Consider the following 9239-nt stretch of genomic DNA (forward strand, 5'->3'; position numbering starts at 1 on the left):
GTTGGCTGTTACCGCTCGCAATGTTCGATGTCGTCGACGTAGGCGAGTAACACTTTCACTTTTGCCTCTCGTATGACCTTTTCCAGCAGGATGTTAAAAAGGTCACACGACAAACTATCACCTTGTCTGAATCCTCGTTCGGTATTAAATCCTCCGAAAGGTCATTTCCTTGTGCCTGCATAACAGAATTAATTTTGGAGGAATGCCAAACAAAGACATGTCTTTAAACACTTCTGAACGGATAGGGCTGTCGAATGTGCCTTTAAAGTCGACGAATAGGTGGAATGTGTCGATGTGTTTATCGTGGGGGTTTTCCCCGATTTGACGCAGTGTGAAAATCTGGTCAATGGTGAATTTGCCAGGTCTGAAGCCACATTGATATGGTCCAATAATATCATTGACCATTGGCTTCAGTCGTTCACACAGCACACTGGATAGCACTTTATATGCGATGGGAAGGAGACTTATTCCTCTATAGTTGGCACATATCGTCTTGTCTCCTTTTATGTGCACGGCACACATGATGGTGAGGTTCCAATCATTGGGCATGCATTCTTCTAGCCAAATTGAACTAATCAGCTGGTGCATGCTCCTTACCAGCATCTGACCACCAGTCTTGAATAGTTCGGCTTGTAACCCATCGGCACCTGCTGCTTTATTATTCTTCTGCCGATTGATTGCTATTCTGACTTCATCTTGAATAGGTGGTATACATTCTATACTGTCATCTATTATTTGTTCTGGGGTATCCACTTCACTGCTACTATGATACCAGAAGTTTTTCAAAGTGCTCCTTCCCGATCCTCAGCACGCTGTCTGTATCTGTCACCAGGTTTCCTTTTTTATCTCTACAGGAGGATGTGCCTGCACCAAAGCCTTCGGTTTGGTGTTTTACCCGTTGGTAGAATTTTCGGACTTCATTCTGACTCCTGTACATCTCGATTTCCTCACGCTCACGTTTTTCTTGTTCTTTCTTCTTTTTTCTGAAAGTACGTTTCTCCTCTCTCCTTTTCTCCCGATAGTTCTCCATCGCATTACGCGTTGCTACTGTCCGCAGGGTTGCCCTATACACTGCGTTTTTCATATCAGTAGCATTACGACACTCCTGATCGTACCGCGGATTTCTTGATGATGGTCTTTGGGCCCAAGTGTTGCTTTTGCTGCAGTTTGTAGGGAGTGGGAAATTCTCTGCCATTGTGCTTCAATATTATTATCGGGACAAGGGGTGCTTTTGTCAGGCAGTTGGGTGAGTTGAGCGGAGTAGGCTTCTGATATCTGTTGAATTTTCCGACGGTGAGGCCAAAGATACTTTCCCTTCCGATTTTTGTATTAAAATCTCCTAGCCGAATTTTAATGCCATGGCCAGGGCAACGATCATATCCTGTTTCTAGGTGCTCGTAAAATATGTCTTTGGTCTGCTCATATTTGTCTGCGGCAGGAGCATGGGCGCAAATGAGACTGATGTCGAAGAACTTCGCTTTTATACGGATTATACCAATTCGCTAATCTACTGGAGTGAATCTGGAGACGAGGTATTTTATTCTCCTATTAACCATAAATCCGCTGCCAAATTCACGTCTTGTTTCATGGCGACTATAATACAGGGCGTAATCATCTAATTTACTTACGCCAGTCCCTTTCCATCGCATTTCCTGTAAAGCAATAATATTGGCTTGAGTACATTCGCGCCTGTTCTGTACAACGTGCGCACATTCCAAGTGCAGATTCGCAAATCGTGGTCCTTTATACGTTTGCGGTGGTCGTCAGCATTGTGGGGATTTGGTTTTCATTTTCGTTGCTTTTTGATAGTAAGAGGGGTTTTCCGAGTGTGGGCAACTAACCCGACGCCTCAACCCATTTTTATGACACCGCGGAGAAGTCAGTGTCCACAATTGAGATAAAAAAGGGACCAAGATAAGCCTGGGCTTCGCTATGTTAAAATCAATCAGAGCATGGATCAAAAATACCTTATGGAATCTCCGAAGAATATTTTAAGATTATGCATTTTTTACAATTCGCCATGGAGGGGGACTTTCAATATACCTAAAATTTGTCCGAACTATATAGGGGTATATGCCATGATAAACTGTTGCAAAGAGAAAACGTAAATTACAGATGGGAAAATTGGGATAGGATCTTGAACATAGCAAAAATGACGCGTGGTCTTCGTATAGGGTCTATGTAGAAACATAGATTTAAACAGGAAATATTCTGTGAAGAAGTTATTTGTCCACCAGGATCCCTTAATGTAAAAATACAGCCGCTAGCACTAAAAGCAAAGATGTTTATATATCAGGGTATGTGAGATAAATTTGAAACTTCGCATTGAGTGAACTTCGGCTCAGTTTTTATAACCTATACCTAACCCTAACCTACACTTAATCGGTAACGCCTGTATATGTATTTTTTATAATCCGATTCAAATAAAATTTGACTGTTTTCTTGAAGCTGTTGAGAATCGGTTCCGATTTAGATATAGCTCACATATTATTTCCGAATAAGAAATAGCTCCAAAATTAGATATAGCTCCCATATACATTTACCGATTTTGTGTAAGTGGTGCATCAGAGACCTTACGTTTGTACGATTCACACGACATTTTGAATAGCCCATAATATTGAGTAGCACTCTAACCCCTTAAAAAATTTATTTCCCACATACAAGTATATAAACCGTTACCAAGAAGGTTGTTTCACAACATTCCGACAACATTTCTTTCATACCACTGTTACACCTAACCATCATTGTTGTTAACAACTGACAATGGTGATCAACTATTCAGGTGATTACATACATCTGGGTAGAATGTGCACAATTTCTTATGGAGCACACACACAAAAGGCCAAATTACATATGCACACATACATACATAAATATCTACCCACAAATATGTGGCGTGTACTTCTTCTAATTCAACATACAATATGAGTCGTAAAAAGAAAGGGTCATACACGGATCCAACTATATGATTTGGATGAGTTGACATTTTACCTACATTCAATGTACATACATATATATATATGTACATCATTTTGGTATGGTGTCTGTATGTCTGAATTTTTTAATCCCCATACCCACCTGTAATGGCATTTCTTGCGGGATGGATGGTTGGATGGATACAAGTGCAGTTTACAAGAATTTCCAAGAGTTTTTCTTCATAGTTCATATAACACATCATGTATATTCCCGTACGTTCATTTATGTACGTACGACATACCTATGTACCCTTCATGTATCCGATTATAATGTTTATATCTCGCAACAAAATTCCATTCGAGTATTATGTGCCACAACAAATATTCCAAATGCACTACCAAAAAGAGGAACAATAGAATATAATGCGGATATCATTCGAGCTTTAGATTAAACTAGTCACTTGTAATAGATATTGTTTAAAAATGATGTACAAATACATATATAGCCATTCATACATACATATATATCCTTAAGTGTTTATATGCCAAAAAAAACCTATCTCAAGTTCTTAAAATGCTAATATCTTCCACTTTGTGTTGTATTTAAACCATATATTATTTCAGATTTCTCGAATAATTTTCTTTGTGTGTGTGTGTTTCCGTTAACAGTATCCATGTAATGGTGCTTATCCAAAAGCATTCTTAACTTTGAGTACTAATACCGTAAGAGCTTAAATATTTACTTGTAGATTAAGATTACATCTTTGTGGTTTCTTTATCCGGTATTTTGTGGGTCATATTGTACGAATATGTATCGAGTGATATTTGCATTGAATGTGGTTATATAAACTAATTAAGTAAACAAATAAGTATGTAAGAATGTGTAAAAATATAATGTATAATAAGTAAATGATAGAACGATTTTTACAATGAGACATTTAATGTTGGTGTCTAAAGAAAAATGTATGGTGATGGAAGCCCTTGTTCAGAAGGGCAAATAACCCACAGGTCAAGATTTTTTAATTATAAAATGATCGAAGAAAAACCCTCTATACACTGGTGGCCAAAACTAAAGCAACTGAAATTGCAAACTGAATAAATGACCTGTACCTTTTTTAAAAAATAAACTAATAGTGATTTTTTATACCCTCCACCATAGTATGGAGGGTATATTAATTTTGTTTTTCCGTTTGTAACACATCGAAATAATAATTTCCGACCCTATAAAGTATATATATTCTTGATCAGCGTAAAATTCTATGACGATATAGCCATGTCCGTCTGCCTGTCCGTCTGTCTGTCTGTTGTAATCACTCTAGCGTCTAAACGAATTGAGATAGATCGCCAAAATTTTGCATATAGTCGTCCTTTGTCTGCAGGCAGGTCAAGTTCGAAGATGGGCTTTATCGGTCCACGTTTAGGCATAGCTCCCATATAAGGCTACCTCCCAATTTTCAGTATTTTGAGGTTTTTGAGCGCGTTTTTCAACCGAATTCGCTGAAATTCGGTACATTGGGTTATTATTGGGTACTAAATTTCCCCACTAAATATTATAAATATGGGTCCATATTTTCGGATAGCCCCCATATAAGGGTACCCCCAATTTTGCAATATTTTAGGGTTCTTGAGCGCGGTTTTCAACCGAATTCGCTGAAATTCGGTACTTTGAGTTCTTATTGGGTAGCAAATCTCTATACTAAAAATTATAAATATAGGTTAATTTTTTCGGGTAGCCCCCATATAAGGGTACCCCCCAAGTTTCGGTATTTTAGGGTTCTTGAGCGCGGCTTTTCAACCGAATTCGCTGAAATTTGGTACATTGGGTTCTTATTGGGTACCAAATTTCCCCACTAAAAATTATAAATATAAGTCCACTTTTTCTGGTAGCCCCCATATAAGGGTACCTCCCAATTTCCAGTTTTTGGGGGGTTTTGACCGGATTTTTTCACCGAATTGGCTGTAATTTAGTAATTTCAGTTATTATTGGGTAGTAAATCTTTCCACAGAAAATTATAAATAGAGGTAAATTTTTTCGGTAGTAATTCCTTAAAAAAACGCAAAATTTGTTTTGAAATAAAAAAAATATTCTATTGAATACAAGCAAATTTGGCTAGCAATCGGCATAATAAAATTTTGATTAAGGCAACACACACCTACGAGGCATTGAATCAATAAAATGCTGAATTTGATCCGGCATAATAAAATTTTGATTAAGGCAACACACACCTACGAGGCATTGAATCAATAAAATGCTGAATTTGATCCTTGAGTATATTATTCCTTGCATGAACTTGAACCTTTGGGAAGAGTCACATTCTATGTATGTTTGTGAAACTCTTTCGATTTTGCTATCTATGATACTCCAAAGATTTTTCCGAAACCAATATTTAACATATTTTTATGTATGTTTGGAAGTTATTGTGAGTATTGCCAAAACTTTGTTGATAAAAATGCTACATTTTGTTTAAACAAGTGCTTGAAAGTGCTAAAATAATTTTAACCACCACGGAACTGTAACTTTCTGCGGATATCACTGACATATTTTTCGAATATTACTAATATTCCTTCTAATTACTTGTCCATATTCCCTTCACCGTTGGTTGTGTTGTGATGTTCGGCTTATAATTGTGGCCTATAGATCGACTCGAAAAAAAAAAAAAATAAGTTTTCGGTCCACTTCATACCAAAATCACCGAAAATTATATGATTGCTCCATAACTGAACCTCATGGAACATTTCAATGCGTTCAGCGCTATATTTCCGCCCTAGAGTGTGTTAATGGGTTATTAAATAATATCTGAATACGCTAGCACCTGTAAATAAATACGTGTAACTACCACATCCGAGCTCATCCGACAATATAATTGATATCAATTTAAAGGCCAACCACTCCTCTTGGATATACTATCAACTTTTCGGGTCTATGTCCTTCAGGAGTCAGCGTCCATACTTCCCAGTTTCCTTGCAATACTGAGGCCTGAGTCTTCCATTTTTGGATTTTCTCACGGTAATTATACCCTACACAACTATGTTGTCAGGGTATTATAGCTTTGTGCAGCCCCAAAAGTTTGTAACGCCGCGAAATATTGGTCCTAGACCCACCTTTAAGTATACTGATCGTCATATGTCGACTAGCTGAGTCGATCTAGACATGTGTGTCCGTCCGTCTGTCCGTCCGTCTGTCCATTATAATTTGTAAACACGATACAGGCCACAGTTATGGACCAATCTTCACGAAATTTTGCATGTAGGATGGGTTCTGGCCAATGAAGACCCCTATTGTTTTTAGGAAAGATCGGTTAATATTTAGGGGATGAAATGGACCAAATACTAAATTTTTGTCGGTTTTTCTGGTGGCTCCAGAGGCCGCATTAATGGCCCGAACATCGTGAAATTTTGCATGGAGAAGGGGATCGGGCCAAAGAATAAGCATGCCTGTTTTGATAAAGATCGGTCAATATTTATCGGGTCAAATGGACCCTGACTTTTGTATGAAAAATAATTGTTTGTGTTATTTCCGAATCGATCTATAGACCAGAAATGAAAGCCGAATATCAAAACACAACCCACGGTGAAGGGAATCTGGACAATAGCTGTACTGAATACTCGTAATATTCGGAAAATATGTCAGTGTGAGAGGTGCTGTTTATCTCTAATCGGGCAAGAGGATGCAAATATCACGAAATATTGCCCAGGCTCGGAATAAACATCCGCAGAAAATTTGAGTTCCGTGGTAGTTGTGTAGGGTATCGTATGGTCGGCCCCGTCCGACTATACTGCTCCGCTCACTGGTTTTTTCATGTCTAAGTTTATATACCCTTCACCACACTGTGGTACAGGGTATTATGTCTTTGTACATATGTTTATAACAGGCAAAAGGAAACGTAATAGACACATGATTCCTTTTGGGAATATGCATAGAATCACTTTCTAAGTCGATTTATGCATGTCCGTCCGTCTGTCTGTCCATGTTAAATTGTAACCAGGGAGCCCTTTCCACAAATTGTCAACATCTCGACTTTTCCTCATAACAACTGTATCCAAAGTCTCGAGAAAAGTTCTACCCTTTATTAGATATCGTTTATAACGACATGTCGCTTATTGCGACAATTTTCGCCAGCCCCTCGGCCGTCGTCGTTATAAGCGATTTCGACTCGACTCCATCATATGTACATCCCTAAAATAAATGTTGGGTTCAGTACGGTCAAGTTTTTCATACACAAGAGAAAGATTATTACAATGAGTCAATTTGCGAAATGTGTTTCGGGTAGGTGAGAACTTTATCCCGGGATATTACAAATAAGTGAGCCAAGAATATCTTGTAACCCACTGGACACCATTAATACTTCATTTCAGACGATTTTAATGGAAAATTCTATTAAATAAAGTATTACCACTAAGTTCGACGAATATTTAGAACATTTTTTTTACAAAATTCCTGAACGGAATCTACGAATCCAAAATTAAACATAAGTAGCGGTTACAGTATCTGACCCATAAACACCATTCACAATTTTAGCCGCTTGGCTTGCATTTTCGAATTTTCCCTTTGTTCACTTCCATTTTTAACATCCTGTAACTCACAACTGATATACCCTTCACCACACTGTGGTGAGGGTATTATGTCTCTGTGCATATAGGCAAAAGGAAACGAGATAGATACATGGGTGCTTTTGAGAATATGCATAGAATCACTTTCTGAGTCAATTTACGTATGTCCGTCCATGAATTTTTGTGAACAGGTCGCATTTATGATCCGATTTGGATGAAATTTGTTACAGTTCACTTATTTGGCGCAAGGCCCTATTGAAATTGGAAAAAATCGGTGTAGATTTAGATATAGCTCCCATATATATATATATATATAGTTTCGTCCGATTTTATGTAAATGATGCACCAAACTCCTAATATTTGTCCGATTGGAACAAAATTTTGCACAGAGCACTGAATTAAGTCCAGACTGATGTCTGCGAAGTTTTGTTATAATCAGTTCAGATTTAGATATAGTTTCGTTGCACCAAACTCCCAATATTTGTCCGATTGGGACAAAATTTTGCATAGCGAATGCAATTAAGGAAAATATGATGTGTGATAATGTTTGTTGAAATCCGTTCAGATTCTGATATAGTTCTTATATATATTTTCATTCGATTTTATGTAAATGGTGCACCGAAGGACCTATTTTTGTTCGATTTTTGCATAGGGTATTAATATGAATGTAGAGTAATAACAAAAAACGAATGGTATATGCAACGGTTGCTGAATTAGTTCCATGTGTTCATATATAGCTCCCATACATAATTTTACCCGATTTCATACAAATGGTACACCAAAGAATCCAAGTCTGGGTTTTTCAGTTGGTTCAAATATCTATCTAAATAGCACATTTAATTTCGCCCCGATTCCATCTCATGGTCCTCAGAAGATTCTATATCTGTTCTATCTACAGGTATTACTGGTGTTTAAATGCCCGATTTAAAACTAAACCAGTAAGGAACACCCTTCACCACTTTGGGTATTCAACAGATGGGATCCTAACAGACGTCGCATTTTTGAAGGACCAATAACATGAAATTAAACATGTCATTCTGCAACCTATACTAAATTTTGGTCAGATATAGAGTTGCTTCATACAATGGGACAAAATTATGTAAATAAATTTAAAGCAAAATATTGAAATCTAATCGATTTCATCGAAACTTGTCACATGTTCGGCCACATTTTGAGTTCCTCATTTACTTATAAATCCAAATTTCGTGCAAATGGAAGGATATATATGGACTTTGGTGCCCCATTTACATAAAATCGGACGAAAATATATATGGGAGCTATATCTAAATCTGAACCGATTTTCACGACATGTAAAACACATCGTTCTAGACTTAATTCAGAACGCAATGCCAAGTTTCGTGCAAATCGAAGGATATATGGGGACTTTGGTGCACTCTTTGCCTAAAATCGGACGAAAATATATATGGGAGCTATATCTAAATCTGAACAGATTTTCACGAAATTTAACACACATCGTTCTAGACTTAATTCAGTACGATGTGCCAAATTTCGTGGAAATCGAAGGATGTATAGGGACTTTGGTGCACTCTTTACCTAAAATCGGACGAAAATATATATGGGAGCTATATCTAAATCTGAACCGATTTCCACGAAATTTAACACACATCGTTCTAGACTTAATTCAGAAGGCAATGCCAAATTTCGTGCAAATCGAAGGATATATAGGGATTTTGGTGCACCATTTACATAAAATCGGACGAAAATATATATGGGAGTTATATCTAAATCTGAACCGATTTTTCCCAATTTCAA

Source organism: Musca vetustissima, unplaced genomic scaffold (assembly GCF_032173495.1).
Source record: "Musca vetustissima isolate MV318-11 ecotype Yass unplaced genomic scaffold, APGP_CSIRO_Mvet_v1 utg29865, whole genome shotgun sequence".
In the NCBI taxonomy this organism is placed as follows: domain Eukaryota; kingdom Metazoa; phylum Arthropoda; class Insecta; order Diptera; family Muscidae; genus Musca; species Musca vetustissima.